Here is a 26,562-nt window from a genome sequence, read left to right as displayed (position 1 = left end):
GAGAAAAATGTATCATTTTACTCAGTGAAATAAATATTCACAACATATTTGTGAAATTCCTTTGAAATCTTCCCAAATCTACTTCAGACATTAAATTAATTTAGTAAACTTTCATCTCCATTTTGTTTAATTTCCTGGAAACAAAAGTCTAACTTTAAAGGAAGGAAAAGGTCAGATATTAGAAACAATGACAGAATAAAAAATAAAGCGAAGAATAAAAGGGTTAATTTGTATTTATAAATCAAATCAAGCACTGGAGCAGACACTAGATTCAACAATATAAAGAACACTCACTCTGGAGTCAAAGGATCTGGGACATTTATTACCTGAGTGTAGAAAACCAACATCTACTGTTAACCTGGCCCAGAACAATGGTGCTATATCAGCTGCAGCTGTTGTGCAGCTACAAATTCACAATACCTGCCCTAAACAGCCTTAAAAGCCAATGAAATGGTTACTATGTATCACATTTGGGTGGTCCATCAAGGTGATTTTAGAAATGAATGTCCTGGTCTTTGGGGAGATGGCATCTGTATGGACACTTACAGAAACCATTACACCAGTTATTGCGGGTAAAATCGAATGGAAACCCTCGGAATTGTCCAAGGTATCTCACATCATGAACACCAAAAAATAATGGGTCTTAGAAGGAATGAAAATTATTTACTTGATCGTGATGGAGAAACAGGAAGCTAGAATACTTTGTAATTAACACCCCTTCCACTTAATCAATCCTAATGAAGAAGGCAAGCAGTAACTGACATCTTAAAGTGGATTATAGGAAACTAAAAGTCATCTAAATAGTGGCTCTAGGCATTGCAGATTTCAACAACATGGTAGAACTTACATTCTAAAGATGAGAAGAGATGGGATGGATGGACACATACACACAGTATAAATATAAAATGAATAAACACAAATTTATACAAACTAATTAATACAAGGTAGTTTAGGAGGGAGTTGATAGCAGCTGAGAGGATTGTGAAAGGCTTCATGAAGACATGATGGTGCTTGAGTGATGTCTTAAAGGATGAAAAAGACTGGCAAAGGTAAGGAAGGAGAGAATTCTCGTCATATGGGATAGGCACGGAGATGGGAGATGGAGTGTCAAGTATGAGGAAGAGAAAGAAGCCTCATTTTGCTTGATCAAAGAGTTTAGGAGGAAGAATAATAACAGCCAAAAAGGAGAAAAAGATAGGTTGTGCCACAATTCCAGAGGAACCATAATGAAATGTGCTACCCACCTCCTGACAGAAAGGTGATGGGTTCAGATGCTTATTGATACATAAGAGTTTTTCAAAATGGTCAATGTCAAAATGGTCAAATTAATTTTGCTTGACTATGCATATTTGTTATACGGTTTAACAGAAATAAATTAAATTTAAAACAAAAGAAAAAAAATTGGTTGGGGCCACAATGCATAGGACTATAGAAGTTGAACAGAGAAACTTATATTTTTATCCTAGGAGATTCTTGGGCAATGGCCATGAATCTGGCTGAAGGGTCCATTTGGGAAGGGGCAGTACTGGACAATCAGAAGCTCTCCACTTTGGTGTCAGTACCAACAGAGATATTTTGCTCATATTTCTCCCCCACATAGAGTCACAGGACATGTCAGTGCCCATCAGAGACAACATACCATTCAAACGAATAGCTAGGTTGATGTTCTAAAAAGAATGGCAAAAACTGATCTACCACAAATTCAGACATGACAGTCATGACAATAAGCTATTGAAACAACAGCTTGGTCATCATCCCTAACCACTAGGGATGTATCCAGGATGAATCAACAAAATCCTAGGAAGGGAGAAGTTTCTCCAGTCAAGCTGTTTCTTGACTATGATCTTAAAGAATGCTATCCAATATGAACAAATTGCTTTTAGACGCTGTCCTGGTATATGTTCCCATATGGACCTTCCTTACTCCATTCTCTAAATAAAGTTAGCTAGACCTCAAAGTCCCTGCCCCCTGAGAGTGATCCATATGCTCCAGGGAAAGAAACCACTTTGATCTCTATCCATTGACAAGTATCCTTTCCTTCATGATGTTTATACAATTCCTTCCCAGCAAAGTTCAAGGGAACCAAGGAGAAGAGTTGTTAGGAGGTATCTTACTTTCTAACGACAAAGAAAGGTAAAATAGTCTCTGCATAACAATGTTGTTGCTGTTCAGCAGTTCAGTTGTACCCAAATCTTTGTGACCCATGAACCATAGCATGCCAGGCCCTTCTAACCTCCACTATCTCTCAAAATCTGTCCAACTTCACATTTGTTGTTTCCATGATACTATCCATCTCATTCTCTGCCGTCCCCTTCTTTTGTCTTCAATCTTTCCCAAGATCAGGGTCTTTTCCAGTGACTTCCATCTTTTCATTATGTGGCCAACGTATTTAAGCTTCAGCTTTAATATTTGACCTTCCAATGAACAGCCTGGATTAATTTCTTTAAGTATTGATTGATTTGATTTCCTGGCTTTCCAAGGGTCTCTCAAAGTCTTCTCCATCACAATAATTTGAAAGCATCAATTCTGTGGTACTCAGCTTTCCTTACAGCGCAATTATCACAGCTATATATTGTTGCTGGAAAAACCATGGCTTTGACTATATGGACACTGGGAGGCAAGACTATAGCTTTGTTTCATACTATGCTGTCCAGATTTACAGAGCTTTTCTTCCCAGGAACACCTAAATGTCTTTTAATTGCATGGCCGCATTACCTATCTTCAGGGATCTTTGAGCTCAAGAATATAAAATCTGACACTGATTTCATTTCTTCTCCCTCTATTTGCCAGGAAGTGATGGGACCAGCTGCCAAAATCTTACTTCTTTTGATGTTAAGCTTCAAGCCAGTTTTTACACTCTCATCTTCATCAAGAGGCTTAATTTTTAATTTTGTCATCAGAGTGATATCAGCTATATATCTGAGATTGCTGATATTTCTCCCAGCAACCTTAATTCTGGTTTGTGATTGATCCAATCTGGCATTTCACATGATATATTTTGCATATAAGTTAAGTAAATAAAGTGATAATGATATAGCCTTGTCATGCTCCTTTTCCACGCTTAAACCAATCAGATGTCCTATGTTTGGCTCTAACTATTACTTCCTGGCTCACACAGAGGTTCCTCAGGAGACAAGTAAGATGATCTAATACTCCCATCTCTTTAAGGGTTTGCTATACTTTATTATGACTCTTAGTCAAAGGCTTTAGTGTAGTCAATGAAGCCTAAGTAGATGTTTTTCTGGACCTCCCTTGCTTTCTAACACATAATCCAGCAAATGCTGGCAATCTGGTCTCTCATTCCTCTGCCTCTTCAAAAAAAAAAAAACCAACAGCCTGCTCTTCTGGCAATTCTTGGTTCACACGTTGCTGAAGCCTAGTTTGCAGAATCTTAATTATAACCTTACTGCCATGAAAAATATGCCCAGCTATTCAGTAATTTAAACATTCCTTGACATTGCCCTTTTTTCCCAATCCAAGTGTCACTTTTGTTTTCCAAATTTGCTGGCATATTGAGTGCACCACTTTAATAGCATCATCACTTAGGGTTTTAAATAGCTCACTAGCCTTATAGTTAACAATGCTTCCTAAGGCCCACTTGACTTCATTCTCCAGGATCAGTAACCACATCATTGTGGTTATCACTGGTGATATTAAAATCATTCTTGTAGAGTTCTTTTGTGTATTCTTGCCATCTCCTCACTCTCTTCTGCTTCTATAAAATTCTTATCATTTTTGTCTTATATCATGCCCATTTTCTTAAAGAAACCTTTGTCTTTCCCATTCTATTTTCTTCTATTTCTTTCCATTGCTATTTCAAGAAAACCTTCTTATCTCTCCTTGCTACTCTCTGAAATTCTGCATTCAGTTGGGTATATCATTCCCTTTCTCCTTTCTCTTTCCCTTTCCTTCTTTCCTCAGCTATTTGAAAAGCTTTGTCAGACAACCATTTTGCTTCCTTGTTCTTCCTTCTCTTTGGAATGTTTTTTTTTGCTGCCTCCAGTACAATATTGTGAACCTCTATCTATAGTTCTTCAGGCACTGTACCAGATCTAATCTTTTAACTCTATTCATCACTTCCACTTCACATTCATAAGGGATGTTATTTCGGTCATACCTATAGAGTCTGATGGTTTTCTCCACTTTCCTCCATTTAAGTCTGAATCTTGCAACAAGAACCCCATGATCTGAGTCACAGTCAGCTGAGTCTTGTTTTAACTGACTACATACAGCTTTCTCCACCTCTGGCCACAAAGTATATGATTGTAATGGTAATTTAAATGGCTTCCCATTCGTTAATAGGTCCATGTGACCTGCCTGGATCACATGGAAGCCTGAGTCCCATGAGTCTGAGTCACGTGGAGCCTGTGGTGGGAGGAGTTTGCTGAATGGGTGGAACAGGTTAGAACAGGAAGAGGCAGAGCTAGAGTAGAGATGAGAAGAAATTGGTCAGACTGATCAGAGCTAGGAAGGATGCAGGCAGCTGGCTAATGTGAATGAAAGAGCTTTTGTGTGATTTTGTTTAAGGGGGAGTACTTGTGATTTGTTTAATGGATGTGGCTTGTGGGAAGCCTAGCAGGGGGAAGGCTTGGGAATGGTGCTGTTCTCTGCATTATTATTGTATATAGTTTTTTTTTTTACTACGATGGGTGTCTGAATAAATGTTTTGGTTCTGTCTTCCATATGGAGAGTCTGTTGTATTTCACAATTCAGAATTGCGCTAGGATATTCATGGACACCCATGAGCACTGTGAATATCACATTGGCACTACAATGATCCATCCGATTTTGATACTGACCATGTGGTGAAATCTATGGGTAGAGTCACCTTTTGAGTTGTTGAAAGAAAGTGTTTGTTATGACCAGAAAGTTAACTTGCCAAAACTCTCTCAGTCTGTGCCCTGCTTCATTTTGTAGTCCAAAGCCAAATTTGCACCCTATTCCAATTTTTTATTTTCTATTTTAGTATAATTCTTATGACTATAAATTCACCTGGATGAAAGAGAATGCCTTAGTGGATTTGGTGGGAATCCTAAGTTTCTTGGTAAAGGTGAGAGAGAATCTTTACCCAGTCCCCATTGAAGGAAGCACCTTATCAGCTAAGACTTCCAAGGTGGATGGAAGATCTGTAGATCTCCAAAGAATATAGTTTGGGTGGTGATAAGTAAGAAAGGTTGCATTCAAGTTTATAACTCATTAGCTACCTTACTATAGATAACTCAAACCACTTTACATTATTAGGAGGGCAATTATTAATTGCAAAGATTTTTGTATCATCACTTTTTGATTAAGCTCCCGGGTATCAGATTAGTCAGAACCAACTGATCACCTTTTAAAATAGGCTAATCCTGAATTTTCTGTTAGCAAAAGAGGCAAAGATTTGTATCCTTATGAGTTATGTACCCACATGATGTTGTTTTCCCTTAGAGTATCCACCACATGGACCAGATCCTTGGGACATGGTGGTTCTGAAGAGCCAGGAGAGGTAGAGAAGACAAGGGAACTGATTCTAGTTACAGTGGAGAGACAGAATCAAGGTCAGAATACAGAATAGGCAGAGAAAGCAGTGGGAAGTTAACTAGTCCAGTACTTCTTAAACTGTGAGTAATGACCCATGTTGGCTTACAAAGCCCTGACCTAGTCAACTTTTTTTTCTTATTCTCCCTATATTCTATATTTCCTTTTCCAAAATATTCCTTTCAATATCCACAAGGATTCAGAGTATTTCAACTATAGTTTGCTAGGACAAAAATCTGGGCAATAAAACAAGTTATTTTTTGTATTTTTATTTGACTAATGACCAAACCCAAAAAGAATAAGTTGAAATTGAAAGAAAGTTAAAGAGGGAGCAGTAGTAGAAGTAAAATTAGACTAGTCATTGAACTTAAATTTTAGTCTTGGTTTTACAACAAACTATATAAAATGAATATATCGGGACCTCAGACTTCTCATCTATAAAATGAGATAGGCAGACAAGATGATTTACAAGGTGACTTTCAAATCTGCAGTTATAGGATTCTATGTCCTGAAGGGGGCTAAACCCAGACAATTCTCAATCATTTGCCTAGTAAACTTGGATATTTTCCAGTTCTCAAGCAGTGCTGTGCATACTCTTAATAATTCTACCTAATTCATGGTCTGGAAAAAAAAAGGAAATCTATGGAGCTAGTCCAAACATAGGAATAATTTACTAAAGAAGTTGAAAACCTCATTCCTCAGAGATTTTAAAGACAAGAACAGAAACTCAATTGTCTGGAATGGATTAGATGAAGTCTTTCGAGAAATATTAAAGAAATCCTTAGTGGATTGTACCATTTGTTGCTGCCTCATTTCCTTTGCCAAATTTTTGAGCAGAGGCATGATGGTAACCATTCAGGATTATGGGTTATGAGGGAAGAATATTTTCTGTGGCTACGTACAGAAAATTGTGGTAGTTAATAACCAATGAGAAAGAAAGTAGATACTATCTACAGAGAACAATTTTTACAATATGTGTATAGAAGAGTGTCTATGTGTACATATATAATGAGGCATATATATGCACATATATACACATGCATGGACTATATATGTGTGTGTATACATACACATACATATACATATGTTTGTATATATGATGAATATAAACAGGGTTATATATTCCTGTAAGAACAGCATCAGGAACAATAAAGCTTAGAACAAGCTGAAGCTGGTAATAAATACAATGGGTAATAAAGTGATTTTTTTTTCAGCCAAACTAGAGGCTAGAGGAAGATCAAAGAAATGGTCAGCAATGATTTTAATAGATGGGACAATATGTAAGATATTAATTGATTAACAGGGAATACAAAATTCCTCAACTATTATTTGGCTAGACCAAAAATTGTTAAAGAAACTGAAACCCAGAATAAATGGACAGATGGTAAAAGAATACCTAGCCACCCTGAAGGAGTAAATTGGTCCAAATGTACTACATACAACAAGACTAAAGAATGTGACGTTTGAAAATACTACAGGCAGCAGAAAAAAGCAATTCAAATATTGAAGAGCTACAGTCAGGATCACACAGGACCTTGCAAGCTTCTACATTAAAAGATCAGAGGGATTGAAATACAATATTCTATAAGGCAAATGAGCTGGGACTACAACCCAAAGATCAATTATGCAGCAAAGTTAAGCATAATATTTCAGGAAAGGAGATGCACATTCAATAAAATAAGGGATTTCCAGACCTTCCTGATGAAAAGGCCAGAGCTCAAGAGCAAATTCGATCTTCAAAAGCAGGTCTCAAGAGAGGCATAAAAGGGTAAACAAGGGGGAAAAAAACCAAATTTGTTATTCAATATAGACAAACTGTTTATATTCCTATAAGGGAAGATGATATTTGTTAATCTTGAGAACTGTATATCTATTATGATATATAAAAGGGAGATAGATAGATAGATAGATAGATAGATAGATAGATAGATAGATAGATAGATAGATAGATAGAAGGAGCAGTATAAAATAAATGATGTCGATAAAAATGTGATTAAAGAGTGGGAAGGGATTGTAACGGGAGATAGGAAAAGGAGTCAGAAAAAGGTAAATTACATCACAGGAAGAGGCACAAAAATATATTACAGTAGAGGGAAAGAGGGAAGGGAGATGAGCACTGTTTGAGAGTTACTCTCATCTGATTGGGTTCAAGGAGGGAACAACAAACACAGTTAAGTATAGAAATATAACTAGCTCTACAGGCAGTAGGAGGGAGAAAGGAGGAAAGAAAAGGGAGGGGAGGCTAGAAGGGAGAGAAGACTGAGCAAGGCTGTGGTCAAAAATTAAAACTCTATTGTAGAGGGGAAGGGAGAAGGGAGAGCTAAAAGGATAAATGGGGGAGAGAAGGGATGAAGGGAAAGATACAGATAGTAATCATAACTGTGAATGTGAATGCTCTCCCATAAAACAGAGACAGAGAGCAGAGTGAATTAAAAACCATAATCCAACAATATGTTGTTTACAAGAAACAGAAGAAATAGGCAGCAAAACTATACTAGTGGGGGACCTCAACCTCCCCCTCTCTGAACTTGATAAATCTAACCTCAAAATAAACAAGAAAGAAATTAAGGAGGTGAATAAAACTCTGGATAAGGTAGATATGATAGATCTCTGGAGAAAACTGAATGAGGATAGAAAGGAATATACCTTTTTCTCAATGGTACAGGGCACATGTACAAAAATTGACCATGTACTAGGCCATAAAAACCTCACAACAGAGTGCAGAAAGGCAAAGATACTCAATGCATCGTGCTCGATCATAATGCAACAAAAATTATATGTAATCAAAGGCCATGGAAATACAAACTAAAAATTAATTGGAAACTAAACAATCTAATCCTAAAGAATGAGTGGGTTAAACAATGAATTATAGAAACAATCAACAACATCATTCAAGAGAATGACAATAATGAGACAACATACCAAATCTTAGGGGACCCTCCAAAAGTAATTCTTAGGGGAAGTTTTATATCTTTGAATGCCTACATGAATAAAAGAGACAAAGAGGAGATCAATGAATTGGGCATGCAGCTGAAAAAGCTAGAAAATGAACAGACTGAAAATCCACAAGTAAAAACCAAATTAGAAATACTGAAAACCAAAGGAGAGATTAATAAAACTGAAATTAAGAAAACTATTGAACCAATAAATAAAATTAAGAGGTAGTTTTATGAAAAAAAAACAATAAAATAGATAAACCTTTGGTCAATTTGATTAACAAAAAGAAAGAAAAAAACTAAATTACCAATATCAAAAATGAAAAGGGTGAACTAACCTCCAAAGAGGAGGAAATTAAAACAATACTTTGCCCAACAGTATGCCCATAAATTTGACAATCTAAATCAGATGGATGATTATTTTAAAAAATATAAATTGGTCAGATTAACAGAAGTTGAATACTTAAACAACCCCATCTCAGAAAAAGAAATTGAACAAGCCATCAATGAACTTCCTAGGAAAAAATCTCCAGGGCCAGATGGTTTTACAAGTGAATTCTATCAAACATTTAAAGAACAGTTAATTCTAATACTACATAGACTACTTGAGAAAACTGCCGAAGAAGGAATTCTGCCAAATTCTTTTTATGAAACAAATATGGTTCTCACACCTAAACCAGTTAGAGCCAAAACAAAGAAAGAAAATTATAGACCAATTTCTCTAATGAATATAGATGCAAAAATTTTTTTTAAAAGATTTTAGCAAAAAGAATACAGCAACTTATCATGAGGATAATACATTATGATCAGGTAGGATTTATACCAGGAATGCAGGGCTGGTTCAATATTAGAAAAACTATTAGCATTATTGATTATATCAACAACAAAACTAAAAGAAACCACATGATTATCTCAATAGACGCAGAAAAAGCTTTTGACAAAATACAGCACCCATTCCTATTGAAAACACTGGAAAGCACAGGAATAAACGGAACTTTCCATAAAATAATAAGCAGTATCTACCTAAAACCATCAGCAAACATTATATGCAATGGGGATAAGCTAGATGTATTTCCAATAAGATCAGGGGTGAAACAAGGATGTTCATTATCACCACTTTTATAGCAATAAGAGAACAAAAACACTTTGAAGGAATTAGAATAGGCAAAGAAGAAACTAAGTTATCACTCCTTGCAGATGATGTGATGATATACTTAGAGAATCCCAGAGAATCAAGCAAAAAACTACTTGAAATAATAAACAAGTTTGGCAAAGTTACAGGTTACAAAATAAACCCACATAAATCATCTGCCTTTCTATATATTACTAACCAAGCCCAACAGTAAGAGATAGAAAGAGAAATCCCATTTAAAACTACAGTAGACACTATAAAATATCTGGGAGTCTACCTGCCAAAACAAACCCAGGGATATGAACACAATTACAAAACACTTTTCAAACAAATGAAGTCAGATCTAAGTAAGTGGAAAAACATCGGTAGGCTTATCAGTAGGCTGAGATAATATAACAAAAATGACAATCCTACCTAATTAATTTACTTCTTCAGTGCCAAACCAATCACACTACCAGATAATTATTTTCTAGAGCTAGAAAAAAATAATATCAAAATTCATCTGGAAGAACAAAAGGTCCAGAATATCAAGGGAATTAATGAAAAGAAACACTAGGGAAGGTGGCCTAGCCCTACCAGATCTCAAATGTATTATAAAGCAGCAATCATTAAAACCACTTGGTACCAGAAACAGAGAGGTAGACCAGTGGAATATGTTAGGTACTCAAGAAATAGTAGTCAGTGAATATAGCAATCTCCCAGCTTCTGGGATAAGAACTCAGTATTTGATAAAAATTGTTGGGAAAACTAGGTAACAGTGTGGCAGAAACTGGGCACAGACCAATACCTGAGACCATACACAAGAATAAAGTCTAAATGGATACATGATCTAGGTATAAAGGTTGATACTAGAAAAAAATTAGAGGAGCAAGGAATAGTGTATTTGTCAGATTTATGGAGAATGGAGAAATTTATAACCAATCAAGAAACATAAAATATTACGAAGTGCAAAATGGATAACGTTGACTACATTAAATTGAAAAGGTTTTGCACAAACAAACCCAATGCAACCAAGATCAGGAGGGAAGCAGAAAACTAGGAAAGAATTTTTGCAACCAGTGTCTGTGATAAAGGCCTCATTTCTAAAATATATAGAGAACTAAGTCAAATGTACAAGAATATAAGTCATTCCCTAATTGATAAATGGTCAAAGGATATGAACAGGGAGTTTTCAGAGAAAGAAATTAAAGTTATCTATAATCATATGAAAAAATGCTCTAAATCACTATTGACTAGACAGATGCAAATCTAAACAACTCTGAGATACCACATCACACCCATCAGATTGGGTAATATGACAAAACAGGAAGATGATAAATGTTGGAGAAGATATGGGAGAGTTGGAACACAAATTCATTGTTGGTGGAGCTGTGATCTGATCCAAACATTCTGGAGAGCCATTTGGAACTATGCCCAAAGGGCAACAAAAATGTGCATACCCTTTAATCCAGCAATGTCGCTTCTGGGAATCTATCCCAAAGAGATCACAGAAATGGGAAAGGGTCCCACATGTACAAAAATATTTACAGCAGTTCTCTTTGTGGTGGCCAAAAATTGGAAATCAAGGAAATGCCTATCAATTGGGGAATATCTGAACAAGTTGTGGTATATGAATTAAGGAATACTATCGTGCTATGAGAAAAGATGAACAGGAAGACTTCAAAGAGGCCTGGAAAGACTTATATGAACTGATGCTGAGTGAAAGGAGTAGAACCAGGAGAACTTTGTACACAGCAACAACCACAGTGTTTGAGGAATTTTTCTGGTAGAATTAGTACTTCATTACAATGCAAGAACTTAAAAAATTTCCAATGGACTCTTGAGGCAAAACACCTTCCACATCCAGAGAAAGAACTATGTAACTGGACTGCAGATAGAAGCACACCATTTTGTTTTGTATTATGCTTTGTTTTATGGTTTTCCCATTCATTTTAATTCAGTGCAACATGTATTTAATAGGAATGTATGTATAGAACCTAAGTAAGACTGCATGCTGTCTCAGAGAAGGAATGGAGAGGAGGGGGGAACGAGGAGGAGGGAAAGGAAAAAAATCTAAGATACATGGAAGTGATTGTCAAACACTGAAAGCAAATAAAATAATTTAATTTAAAAAAAAAAAGTATCTCTGAAAACAGATGCACAAAACCCTTGAAGCTTGAGACAGTACACCCTCCACCCTGGAAACAAAACCCTACTTTAACAAAGAGTTAAAAGTCAAGAAATAGGCTAGAAAAATAAGCAAATAACAGAAAAAAATTCTGACCACAGAAAGTTACTATGGTGGCAAGAAAGATCAAAACACACACTCAGAAGGTGAAAACAAAATGAAAGCTCCTGCATCCAAAGCCTCCAAGCAAAAAATGAATTGGTGCCAGGCAGGGGAAGAAATAAAAAAGGATTCCGAAAATCAAATAAGAGAAATAGAGGAAAAACTGGGAAGAGAAATGGAAGTGGTGCAAGAAAAGAATGAAAAACAAGTAAACAGCTAGGTAGAGGAGATACAAAAAAATACTGAAGAAAATAACACCTTAAAAAAAAAGACTAGGCCAAATGATAAAAGAGGTACAAAACAATAGTGAAGAGAAATATGCTTTGAAAGGCAGAATTGGTCAAATGGAAAAGGAGGTACAAAAACTCAGTGAAGGAAATAATTCCTTAAAAATTAGAACTGAACAAATGGAAGCTAATGGCTTCATGAGAAATCAAGAAACAATAAAACAGAATCAAAAGAATGAAAAAATAGAAAATGTGAAATATCTTCATTGGAAAAACAACTGACCTAGAAAACAGATCCAGTAGAGATCATTTTAAAATTATTGAACCACCAGAAAGCCATGATCAAAAAAAGAGTTTGAATTTCTTTCAAGAAATTATCAGAAAAAATTGCCCTGATTTTCTAGAATGAGCAGATAAAATAGAAATTGAAAGAATCCCCTGATCACTTCCTGAAAAAGATCCCAAAATGAAAACTACCAGAAATATTCTAGCCAAATTCCAGAGCTCCCAGGTCAAGAAGAAAATATTGCAAGCAGGCAGAAAGTAAGAATTCAAGATCAATGGAGCCACAGTCAGGATAAAACAAGGTTTAGCAGTTTCCACCGTAAAGGACTGGAGAGCTTGGAATATGATAATCTGGAGGACAAAGGAGCTAGGATTACAACCAGGAATCAGGTGCCCAGAAAAACTGAGTATAATAGTTCAGGGAGGGAAATGGACATTCAATGAAATAGAAGACTTTTAAGCATTCTTGATGAAAAGACCACAGCTAAATTGCAAATCTGACTTTCAAATAGAAGACGCAAGAAGCTCAAAAAAGGTAAACAGGAAAGGGAAATCATAAGGGGCTTAATAAAGTTAAAGTGTTTACATTTCCACATGGAAAGAAGATACTATTAACTCCTAAGAACTTTCTCATTATTGGGGCAGTTGGAAGGAGTGTATATAGACAGAGGGCACAGGTGTGAGTTGAACAGGAAGAATGATATCTAAAAGAATAAAATTAAGGGATGACAGAGGAATGTACTGGAAGAAAGGGAAAGGAGAGGTAGAATGGGATAAATTATCTCACATAGAAGATAAGAGTTTTTATAGCGGAGGGGAATGGGGGAAGGTGAAGAGCAACGAGTGAACCTCAAGAGTGGGTCAAGAAGGGAACAATATACACATTTTATTGGGTATAAAAATCTATCTTATCCCACAAGAAAGTAGGAGGAGAAAAGATAAGAGAAAGGCGGGGGATAAAAGAGAGGGCAGATTGGGGAAGGAGGCAGTCAGAAGCAAAGCACTTTTAAGAAGGGACAGGGTAAGAGAGAGAATAGTATAAATGGCAGTGGGGGGAATAGTATGGAGGGAAAGACAGCAAAAGTAACTCAAACAAATTTTGAAGCAATTTTCTCTGCTTCATTTTTCAAATATATAGAAAACTGAGTTAAATATATATGTTAAAAAAAGGGCCATTCCTCAACTGATAAATTATCAAAAGGTACAAAGAGTTTTCAGATGAAGTAATCAAAGCTATCTACAATCATAGGAGAAGACCGAAGAAATGCAAATTAAAATAATTCTGAGGTACTACCTCACAACTATTGGATTGGCTAATAGGACAGAAAAGGAAAATGACCAATATTGGTGAAGATGTGGGAAAAATGAGACATTAATGCACTACTGGTGGAGTTGTGAACTGATTTGATCATTTTGTTGTATTCAACCCTTTGTGCTAGTAATACCAATACTAAGTCTGTATCCCAAAAAAGATTAAGAAATAAAAAAGGACCCATATGTACAAAAATATTTATAGCACCTAAAAAGCTGGAAATTGAGAGGATGCCTATCAACTGGGGAATGACTGAATAAATTGTGGTATATAATTAGGATAGAATACTATCATGCTATAAGAAATGAGGAGCAGAATGATCTCAGAAAAACCTGGAAAGACATATCAGCTGACACAAAGTGAAATGTACTGTGTACAAAGTTAACAGCAATATTATGTGATGATCAGTTGTGAATGACTTAGCTATTCTTGACAATACCATGATCCAAGACAACTCTGAAGGACTTATAAAGAAAAATGCTATCCATCCCCAAAGAAGGAATTCATGGTGTCTGAATATATATTAAAACATACTTTTTTTACTTTATTTTTCTTGAGGTTTTTTTTGGGGGGGGTCCTATTTTTTTTCACAACATGACTATGATGGAAATGTTTTGCATGACTATACATGTAAAATCTAAAGCAAATGGCTTGCTTTCTCAATGGGAGTGGGGGTGGGAATGGAAGGGAAAGAATTTAGAACTCAAAATTTTAAAATTGAATTGTTTTTACATGTTAACTGGGGAAAAATAAAATGTTGAATAAAACAAAACAAAAATAAAGGACAAGAAGTATCTTGGGTTCCTTTATTATTTTTGAGATATATATACATATGTGTGTATACACATACATACATACATACATATATATGTCAAAGTCAGGAAAAAATATTTCTATGTTGTTCAGAAAATAAAAGACTTTAGAAACAGGTATAATTTTTGAAAGAGTCCTTTCAGACAACTTTTATTTTAGATAACTTGCTTCCTAATCTAAAATTTGAGGAAAGTATTAGCTGTTTACAATATCAAAATTACATGAATACTCAAGGTATCTTATTATCACCCACAAATGCTCCATGAACATGGGATCATGAACTCAGAAACTCCATCTAATCATAATTATTTGTCATTCTACCTTTCCTGTGCCTACCCGACAGAGGTTCCCAAACTTTTTTGGCCTACTGCCTCCTTTTCCAAAAAAAAAAAAAATCACTCAGCGCCCCCTTAGAAACCTACTTTCTTTAATCTTTTAACAGTTTTTTTATTTGCATCATTTCAAAAAATATATTTTTAATGATGCATATTGAATTTAATAATTTATTGTAATGTTGTGGGGTCTTTCCTGCACTGACATTTGATGATGCAATATTGTGTCATGTAACCTTATGGTATAGTATTTAAACAAGTTGTTACACTCACATATTCCTGCCAATGTATGCTGGACTTCCCAACAATGTGCAACATGCTCAACTTGCTTTTTAAGACCTGTTGATGGACTTGACCACTGACAGGGTATAACTTGCATCTGTGTGTTTATTTGGAAAATAATGTAATCAATATGACTTTTAACTGTTACACAACAGATGAAATATGTACAAATGGTTTTTCAAAATTTTCTTTTCTTTCCCTTATGCTTCTACCACCCCCTTATTTTTATTCAATGCCTCCCAATTGCACCCAAGACTACTACTGCCCCCCTGAATCATTCCTGCCCTTCAAGGGGTGATATTGCCCACTATAGGAACCTCTAGAGCAACTCCAAATGACACTCTTCATTTTGTTCTCAAACTCCCATTAATCCAACTACCAGCTTTCCTTGCACTATTACATTCTCTTCTGTCCCCTCTCTTGATGCCTTATTGAACTAGTTCAACACTATGCTGTTCTCTCAAGTCCCTTACTTCATTATCTTTTTGAAGATATTCCACTCCCAACCTGAGCCTTACACTACTCCTATCACCATCAGACTTCACTCATACTCACATGCTCTGGCACAAAGTCAAAAAAAAAAAAAGGTCACAAAACCTTGCTGACCTGGTGGTCCATTACAAATTTATAGTACATAATCTCATCTGGGTCATCACTACACCAGGGCAATCTTTCTATACCTCACTAATCCACTCAGTATCTCACCACATCAACTCTTCTAAATCTTTTCATCCCTCGTTAAACCTCCCCAGCTCCTCCTCCTCCTACTTTCTCAATTGAGAACACTGCCTTATATTTCACTAAAAAAAAAAAAAACTGAAACCTTTTGACAAGAGCTTTCTCTTCTCCCCTTTTCATCTCACATAACTTAGATGCCTTCCACTATTATCTCCTCTTTTTCCACCATTTCACGTGAAGAGGTGCCCTTCTCCTTCCTAAAGCAAACACCTCAAACACACAAGTGATCTTATTCCATCCTATCTTTTCCAGCAGATTTCCCTCTCTATCAACTCTATGCTCTTAATAATCTTCAGTTGCTTCCTGTCTATGCAGCATCTCTAATGCTCACCAACATGTCTCTCCCTGATCTTCAAAAAACCCTCAGTTGGCCTGTACATTCCAACTATCCTATTTTTCTACCCTCCCTTTTGTGGCTAAAATCCTTGAGAAGTCTGGCTACAATCTATGCCTCCACTTGCTTTCCCTTCACTATCTTCTTCACTCCTTACAATTTGGCTTCTGACATCATCATTCAACTGAAAGTGTCTTCCCCAAAGTTACTAATGATTTTCTTAATTGTTAAATCTAATGGTCCTTTCTCAGACTGTTAATCACCCTTTTCTCCTTGTAAATCTCTTCTCAGACTTTCATGATACTACTCTCTCCTGATTCTCCTCTCACGTATATGATCAATCCTGTTTCCTATCAGGGGTTGGGAACCTTCAGCCTCAAGGCCACATGTGGCCCTCTAGGTCCTCAAATGAAACTCTCTGACTGAATCCAAACTTAATAGAACAAATTCTTTCATTAAGGGGATTTGATCTGTGAAGTCTGGATTCGGTCAAGGGGCTGCACTTGAGGACCTAGAGGGCCACATGTGGCCTCGAGGTCATAGGCTCCCCACTCCTGGTAGAGCACGCTCACTAAAGGAGAGTGTTCCTCAGGTTCTGTCTTGCATCCTCTTCTGTCTCTACTGTATTTCACTTAGTGATCTCTTTAATTCCCATGGATTTTCCTTTGCAAATTAGTCTTGGATCTACTTACCCAGCCCTAGCCTCTCTACTGATAGCCAGAATAGCACCTTCAAATATCTTCTAGACATCTCAAACTAGATATCCCAAAGACCTTTTAAACTCAACATGTCCAAAGTCCAAAACTGAACTCATCCTCTTTCTCCTTCAAACTTTTAGCTCTACCTAACATCCCCTATTACCATTGAAAGTACCACCACCCTCCTAGTCATCTAGCACCACAACTTAAATGTCATCCTCAACTCTTTACTGTCTTACCCTCCTCTCCTACTCCATTATTCAAGTCAGTTGCCAAGTCTGCAACCATACCTGGACTATTGTAATAGTTTGCTAATTCATCTCCCTTCCTCAAATCTCTTCCCACCTCAATCTATCCCTAACTATGCTGCCAAATTTATCCTCCTAATACTCAGTTTTAACCCACAGCACCAATGGCTCCCTATTACCTCAAGGATCAATTACAAGATGCCCTAAGAGTCTTAGTCTCTTTTAAACTATGTTTAAAACTCCATAATCTAGTGGCACTGGCCTCTAATAACTCTGCAATTAAGTGAAAAGGGTCTCTTGGTTGTTCCCTGCAGCCAACAATTTATCTCCCAACTCTGAGCACTTTCACTGTCTGTCTCCCAATCCTCGAAAGGTCTTCCTTCTCACCTCTGCTTCCTAGCTTCCCTGGCTTCCTGCAGGTCTCAACTAAAGTCCCATTAGGTACAAGAAACCTCTCCTCCTTTATCTCAGTGCTATCACTCTGAGACTAGCCCAAATAACTCTGTACATAACTTGTTTGTTAGCATTCTGAAAGTACATATACTGATTTACATGTTGTCTTCTTCATTAGCCTATGAACTCAAGAGCAGGAACTGTTGTGTGGCTTTTCTTTGTGTCCCCAATGCTTAGTTTGATGTCTGGCATATAGTTCACACTTAACAAATGACAGAAAAAAAGGAATGTACTTATCTATTTAGACTTACATGAATAAATAAAGCTTCATAATTCTAGTGACCTATATTTCTGAAAATTCTACCATACTCGAAATGTAGGATACGTACCTTACAAGAAGGTTATGTTTATGTTTTTAAAACAATGCTTTATTCCATGAACTGTTATATACTTAATTGTTTTGTTGGGTTTTTTAAACTGTTCTTTGCTTCTACGTGTTTCTTTAAATTACACCTCTTCTTCCTCAATCCTTAATTTCTGTTTGGCAATTTTTATATATGGTTTTCTCCAAAAAGCAAAAAAGCAACCATCAAAATTTCCAATGAGTTCCAGGATTTTCTCAGTTTTATTTGGGAAGACATCTATTGACTCTATCAGATAAAATGGTTTGTAGTACTTGGAGGCATTCAGTTTCAAAACTTAAGTTAATGTCAAAATAACAAAAATTAAATGACAAAAACAAAGTTAGCCTAAAAGATAAAAATACAAGCTTGAGTTCTTATGAAGTTATCTTTCCACCGATCTCAATTACACTTACACACACACACATACCACATACATAAGCACACATGTATGCTATACATATATATTACTTGATAGTTATTCATAAAATAAATTACCCTTCAGGCTGACAAGCCTGTTTTTCATGATGCTAAAGATATTTATTTCATTCCAAGTTAGCAATCATCAACAGACAATATGAATAAGAAAAACAACAAATGAGGAAATATTTTCCCCCAGTTATACTCTACAAGTACCAGATTATTAACTCTAAATTATATCTCCACCAACTATAAACATTAGCTCCCAGTAACTATCCCATAGATTTCAAATACTACAGATCATGTGAGATACAGGATTTGTGGTTCTGCAAAACTGAGAATATTACCACCTCCTCCCCTCCACCCCCCATACTCTCTCCACCCTTAGCTTCTATGGTAATGCCTTCTTCCTGGCTTCCCTCCATTCTTAGTCTTCTGCTGGTTCATCATCCACAGAAGTCTAGTTCTTCCAAAGACTCTCGTCCTGGGCCCTCTTCTTTTCTCCATTTATATCTTCTCCTTATCTCTGTAGTTCAATTATTATCCCTATACAAATAATTCCAAAATATATAATAAACAGCTTTGATCTTTTTCCCCTGAATACATTAAAACATCACTAATTACTGCCTGTCAGATTTCTATCACAACTACCCACAGATGTTTGTTAGAATTTCAAACTCAAGTTGTCTAAATTCAAATCCAATAACTCCTCCCATAAGCCTGGCTTCCAAATCTCTCTATTTCTATTCAGGGTACTACAATCCTCCAAAACATTCAGTTTCATTACCTTTGCACCAATTCTTGATCCTCACCTTACCTTTGTATCCAATTGGTTATCAATTATTGTCAACTCTAAAATATCTAATCTATCTGTCCCCTTCTCTCCTTTCACACCATGCTAGTTTGGGTCTTCATCATCCATCTCAGCTACCAGATTGGTCTTCTTGCTCCTAGTACTCTTCTCCAATCCATCTTAAACATAGCAACAAAATAATCTTCCTAAGATAAAGGGGTTTCACAATGTCATTTTCTTGACCCCCAAAATTCTAATGGATCCCTAATGTTCTTAGGAAAAAATGCAAATTCTTCAGCCTAGCATTTGAAGCCCTGTAAAATTGACTCCAACTAACCTAACTTTCCAGTATTCCTTTTAAGCACTTTAAATTCCATCCAACACGGACTACTACTTATTCCCCAAATGTGGCATTCCATCTTATACCTCTGTGCATTTGCACTAATCTTCCATCATACTTGCACTCCATACTCCATTATGTTCCTTATCTTCTTTCAAAGCTCAATTCTGATGCTAACTTTCCCTAAGCCTCAACTCAGTTCCCAGTTATTAGTACTCTTTATGCAAGTTACCTTGTATTTACTAATCACCCTAACTATTTTAGCCTTCTGCTAGAATGTGAAACTGTTGATTTTACACAGGTTCCAAAATTAGGGAGGAAAGATTCCCTTCTGCAGTAGTGCGTGCAGTTTTCTGAATAACATTTTTTAGGAAGAACATTACTGTAAAAAACTAGAGAGTGTCCACAGGAGGTTAGACAGGATCATGAAGGGCCTCAATATCATAGCATATGAGGATCAGATGAAAAAATTGAAGATGTTTTACATAAGAGAAAGAAGACTTATCATCTAGTATTTGGAAGTGGGATTAGATTTCTGTTTGGCCACAGGAGGTTAATTAGGAGCAGGGAGTGGCAAAAAGACAATTTATATCTGAAGTCAAGAAAAATTTCCTAACAATGAGGGCAATGCAAAAATGAGATGGTCTGCTTCAGAAGTCTACAGAATTACAGAGGTAAAAAGGATCTCACAGGTCATCCAATCCAACTGATATGTGAACAAGAATCCCCTTTAAAACAATATCCTAAAATGGACATCCAACCTTTGCTTCAAGACTTGTAGTGAGGGGGAACACACTACTTTCCTCTTACATGAGTTTAACAAATTAACTTCTTAAGTATAAGACAGGAAGGATGTGGCTGAATTGCAGCCAAAAAAGGTGAGGGTTCCAATATTCAAAGTTCAAAATGAAGAGGCAGAGTCAAATTGTCACAGTAGAAGGAAGTACAGAAAACAATCCCCACAAAACTCCTCCCAGCCCATGTAGAAAACACATCAGAATGAATCCAGAGGGGAAATCCAAGAAAGCATAGTGCAATCATTTTTCCAGTAAAGTCAGCATAGGGAGACACTGAACAGACTGGTGCTAGACTGTGAAAGTTTTCAAATGCCAAAATTCATATTTTATCCTAAAGGCAAAGATGGACAACTAAGTTTCTTAAACAGCTGAGTAAAATACTCAAACTCATGCCTCAGCAACATTAATTTGGTATTAATGCCAATATCACTCTACGGAGAAGTGTCTACCTCCAACAAATTCTAAAACTATCAAAACCACAGGTAAATGATCAATCCATAAGCATTTATTAAATGCATACACTAAAGATGATGACTAGATACAATAAATCATGTATCTTTTAAGTTTATAAAATGTTTTCACATTCGGATCCTCAAAAACAACCTTTTGAAATTTGATGGGGAAGTATAGTTAGACTCCATTACTTGCTATACATGCCCCCTTGGAAAAATTATTTTTGGCCTCTGTGTTCTCATCTATAAAGTAAGCATAGGCTGCATAATTTCTAAGGTTTCTTCCAGCTCTAAACTTATGATGATGATAATAACAATAGCTGATACTCCTACATAAAGCTCTAAGGTTTGTAAAGCACTTTATATACACTATCTCATTTGATCCTTACAAAAACTTTTTGAAGCAGGTATTCTTATTTTCTCCATTTCAGAGAGAAAAGAACTGAGGTTCAGAGAAGTTCAGTGACTTGCTATGAAAAAGAAATCAATCATTTGAGGTAGGATTCAACTTCAGGTTTTATCTGACTATTCCCTATGTCACTGTTGCCTTCTAAGAGCCCTACTTTACAGAGGATAAAACTGAAATGTAAAAATGTTAAGGGATTTGTCCAATGTCATACATGGTAAGTGAGGAAAACGGAAACTAAAAGTCAGGTTTTCTGACTCCTCATTTACAGCTTTCCATTATACTACCTTCTAAAGTTAAGCAACATACCTACTACGAGGTTTACTCAGAATTCTGGGTAAACTTTTTACAAAAACACATGAACCAAATCCTTTCAGAATATGGGAGGGTCCTTTAACTCCTCTATCAATGAAAGTCAATTCAATAACTTGACTAACTATTCAAATATATACAGTCAACAGAATGGCCTGGGGAATAAATACCCTGAGTAACAAAAGCTCAGATAAAAGATAAATAGAGCAAAAGCGGTTTCAGTTAATTTAACATTGTCAAGACAAACGAAAATCCTTTTTATTTTCAGTTTCCTTTTTTCAGGGAGGGTACAAGTTCTTCACTGGCAAAATCTTTGTTTACCTCATCTTTCAAGGATTTAAGGCAAAATGAACAATTTTCTGAGACATAGTTATTATAATTGTGTAATTAATTAGTTCCCAAATAAATAAAAGTCTATATTAACAAAGTTTTTCTCCCAAATAAGAGAGATTACTACTAAAACATAATGGAGGTTGGTAAAAACAGTCCCATACCTTTTTTGAGGGCAAACAAGCAACCATTTACACTACATACAGCACCCTTTACATTAGTGATATAAAAAGAGGTAGTCTAAACAGTGAATGCAACCAAACAACAGAAGCATAAGAAAGGTAAATAAGAAAAATTATCAAGTAAAGAAAACATGATGAAATTAATTATACCAATTATCTGTTTAAAAAAGAAAAAGAAGAAAACCAGTGGGGTAAAAGAAAAACAATCAGGAACCACCAAAGGATAAAAAGGGAATAAGGGGTCAAAGATTTAAGAGGATCTTAAAAATCAGGAAAAGATGAAAGAGCAGAACTGAGGCACCATTGACCCCCTCACAGGTAATGCAGAGCCAAGATGGCAGAGTGAAAGCAGGGACTTACTTGAGCTCTACCCCCAAACCCCTCCAAATACCTGTAAAAATTACTCTAAACAAATTCTAGAGCTGCAGACCCCACAAAATGACAGAGTGAAACAAATCTCCAGCCCAAGACAGCCTAACAGGTTGACAGGAAGAGTCTATAGCACCAGGCTGGGAGCAGACCAAAGTACAGTTCAGCGTGGGCTACACCAGCACATACAGGTTTGGAGCAGGCCTCAAGTGACTGAATCACTGGCAGTTGTGGCAGTTCCAGACTTCTCAATCAACAAACAACAAAAACAGCATAGAAAGTCAGTGGGAAAATGTGTGGGACTCGATCTGGCTGAGGTCCAATCCCAGCAGCACAGCAGCTGTTTTTGGAGCTCTGGGCTCACAGACAGTGGGGAATCGAGTGGCTGATACAAAACCCCTGAAGCCTGGGACAATATACCCACTCCCACTGGAAGCAGAGTTCTACCTTGACAAAAAAAAAAAATCTGTATATCTGGCTGAGAACATGAGCAAACAGTGTAAAAAAAACAAAAAAACTCAGACTATAGAATCCTACTTTCATGACAAAGAAGTTCACAACATTCAACCAGAAGAAGACAAAAAAGTCAAAGCACCTCCATCAAAAGCCTCCAAGACAAATGTGAATTGGTCACAGGGCCTGAAAGAGCTCAAAAAGGATTTTGAAAATCAAGTAAGAGAAGTAGAGGAAAAATAGGGAAGAAAAATAAGTAATGCAAGAAAATCATGAAAAACAAGTCAACAGCTTGCTAAAGGAGACCCCAAAAAATATTGAAGAAAATACCACTTAAAAAAATAGACTAACCCAAATGGCAAAAGAGGTCCAAAAAGTGGAGGAGAAGAATGCCTTAAAAAGCAGGATTGGCCAAATGGAAAAGGCAGTTCAAAAGTTCACCAAAGAAAATAATTCCTTCAAAAAGTGTTAAGGAACCAGGAGTAAAGTGGAACAATCTTTGTCAAGAAGACTGGATACATGATTTAGGGCACAGGAAATTTCTACCACAGCACTGTTTCTCTCTAACATCATTCCCTGGTAAAATAGTATTTCAGAGAGTGAGACAACAGAAAAAAAAAAAAGGAAGGACTGGGCAATATCTACAAAGAGGTGGAGAGAAATCAGATAGAAGACAGAGCTTAAATACAGTATTTCAGAAGTTTTTATCCTCATGAGGGACACAAAAAGAATGAAGAAGGAATAAATAAGAGACAGCCTATTTATCAGAAATAGATTCAGAACAGACTACAAGAGAAGGGAACTAATGGCAACAAGGTGAAGAAAAACTTATTGGAAAAGGAAAATTTTTTTAATTACTAAAAACAAGATTTGCAGAAGGGGAAGAAAACTAATCATTTAACAAAGTGGGGAAAGAAAATAGAGGGAGGAAAAAGATAATTAAATAAAAGAAAAAATTGATCATTTCAATTAATGTCAAAAAGTATATACTGAGTGGAGTCTACAGAGGGTTCAGGGAGGAATAGCATCTCTGGTATGAAGGTTTACAGAACTCTTTTAAGGGTTGATCATCCACCTTTGGTTCCAAGAAGCTATAGCATGCACAGCAGCCACACCCCAGGTAAACCATCTTGGCAGGCAAGCTAAATCACATTGAGGGTAACCAATGGGCCTCAAACACATCAGTGAGTTAGGGCGATATCTAACGTGAAGACTTCCCAGTTGGAATGGGCAAATGAGAACAGTTTGTTCCAACGGTCACAAAGGCAGCTAAAGCAGACACTATGGAGTGTTATAAGCTTAGTCAGACATCAAAGACACCAAGGTCATCCACTTCATCCTAGGCCATCACCAGTAATCCTGACATATGCCTTCCCACTTGTATCGCCCAGGCAATATTCACAGCACCAAGGACAACTACAAATATGCCAGCATAATTCTGAATCACAAAGTATAACAGACTCTCCACATAGAAGGCAGCAGAAAAGCATTTATTCAGATACCTAAAAGCCAAATCCATCATAGTAACCAAGAAGTTCATACACATTAGTATTGCAGGGGACAAAGCCATTCCTAAGCCCCCACTCTCCCCACCCCCACTGGGGCCTTTCCACAAACAAACACTCATGAGCCTAACTGTCTACTTGCTTGCAGCCTCTCTTCTCCACCCCCAACCATTCTCATCAACTTCCTCACAGCTCTGCTCCACCCTTCCTGTTCCACCAGTTCAGCAAGTTCCTCCCACCACATGTGACTTAGGCTTCCATGTGATTTAAGCAGGTCACCTGGGCCAATTAATGGATGGGAAAGATTTTCAAATTAAGCAAAAAATTACATTAACAGTAAGCAAAATGCATTATCAATACACCATTGGTCTTCAATGACTTTGGAAAAGAGAGTGAGGTTGATGACTTTGTGCAATTCTGCCTCACTTAAATCCAATTTACAAGTCAAGACATGATGTCATTGGTCCTCTTTAAAACATGAAAGACAAACAACAATTATATATCAGGTTAAGCTCTGGGGAAGCAAAGGAAAGCAAAAAATATCATGTTCTAAAGGACTTCACAATCTAGTGGGAGAGACAACATGAAAACAATTATGTACAAACAAGACATAGAATTAGCTGGAGATAATCTTAGAAGGAAGGCATTAGCATTAAAAGGGATCAAAAGGCAGCCAGCAACTGGAAGACCATGTCGATGACCCCAAAACCCATGAGGGAGGTCCCCAAGCCCCAATGGGAGGGGAAGGCAGCATGATTCAGAGGCGGGTGTTTAAGGCTCACTAGGACCTGCTAATTTCCGATCTCTGGCATCTGACAGAATCATCCAGAAACATCTTACTAAACCTCTGAAACAATTACAATTCGTCCCAGCAATATTGCTTCTAGGACTGTATCCCCAAAAGATCATAAAAATGGGAAAGGGTCCCACATGTACAAAAATATTTATAGCAGTTCTCTTTGTGATGGCAAAAAACTGGAAATCGACAGGATGCCCATCAATTGGGGAATGGCTGAATAAACTATGGTATATGAATGTAATGGAATATTATTGTGCTATAAGAAATGATGAACAGAAAGACTTCAGAGAGGCCTGGAAAGACTTATATGATCTCATGCTGAGTGAAAGGAGCAGAACCAGGAGAACTTTGTGCACAGCAATGACCACAGTGTCTAAGATTTTTCTGGTAGACTTGGAACTTCATTGCAATGCAAAGACTTAAAAAAATTCCCAATGGTCTTTTAAGGCAAAATGCCTTCCACATCCAGAGAAGGAACTATGGAATTCAATTGCAGAATGTAGCAGATCATTTTTTGTGTGTATTACGTTTTGGTTTGTTATATGATTTCTCCCATTCACTTTAATTCTTCTCTATAGCATGACTATAGTGAAAATGTATTTAATAGGAATGTATGTGTAGAACCTATATAAAACTGCATGCCGTCTCAGGGAGAGAGCGGGGGAGGGAGGGGGAAAAAAGTCTAAGTTATATGGTAGTTATTGTAAAACACTCAAAATAAATAAAATTAATTAAAAAAATAAAAATAAAAACAATTACAGTTTGTTACAGAGCCCATTTCAGAAGCCTTTGACCACCCTCCACCTTGAACCATCACAGCACTCAGTTGAGGCACCCAATTCCAACTTGAGGGAAGACTCATTGAAAAGGACAAGCCATTTTAAGTGTGTTTGCTATGGAATTGGGAAGTTTGCTTCATTTGTAATAGCCCGCAATCAATCAGCATTTTTAGTTCTCTTTCTGAAGAAGTTGCAGATTCCCAGACATCACTGCTATATATTTGATCCTCTCTTTAATGAACCTGAAATTTCAGTTCTTAACACCCTCGATCTGACTGTTCTCAATGAGAATGAGGAAGGAAACAGAGTATGGTGAAGTCACTATTTTTTACAAGATCCACTGTGGAAGGTCTGTAGAACAATATGTTATGGAGTAAGTGGTCAGTCGACTGCCTTTCCAAGATGATGATCATTGGAAATAGTTTCAAAGGAAATGAAGGAAAGTTATTAACAAGGATTCTGCAGAAAGATTACCCTTATGCGGCAAAGATTTTAAAAGGAATAGAGGAAATTGGATTTCCTCAGACATCACACTAGATGGACATATTTAATGATACCACCATCCATCGGTTTCCTTTGCAAAAGCTGAAAGAGCTCCCCAGTGAAATTTGGACAATCCAATACGAGTCAGATTATTCAGAAGGTGAGGAGTTGGAAATCATCAGGAACCAGAGGAAGTTGACTCAGCACTTTCTTGGACAACATTAA

The 26,562-nt window shown here is 36.7% G+C and overlaps 1 protein-coding gene and 1 pseudogene across 1 annotated transcript in view; one reads left to right on the top strand and one right to left on the bottom strand.

The window, feature by feature from the left end:
• The window catches only part of MNAT1 (MNAT1 component of CDK activating kinase), a 290,992-nt gene that overhangs the window by 170,785 nt on the left and 93,645 nt on the right, over positions 1 to 26,562 (bottom strand). The gene's annotated exons all lie outside the window — the stretch shown is intronic.
• LOC140529355 (SRR1-like protein pseudogene) lies at positions 524 to 26,562 on the top strand (annotated as a pseudogene).

The sequence above is a fragment of the Notamacropus eugenii genome, chromosome 1 (genome assembly GCF_028372415.1).
Source record: "Notamacropus eugenii isolate mMacEug1 chromosome 1, mMacEug1.pri_v2, whole genome shotgun sequence".
NCBI classification, from domain to species: Eukaryota; Metazoa; Chordata; class Mammalia; order Diprotodontia; family Macropodidae; genus Notamacropus; species Notamacropus eugenii.
This window is presented reverse-complemented; position numbering and strand designations above follow the sequence as displayed.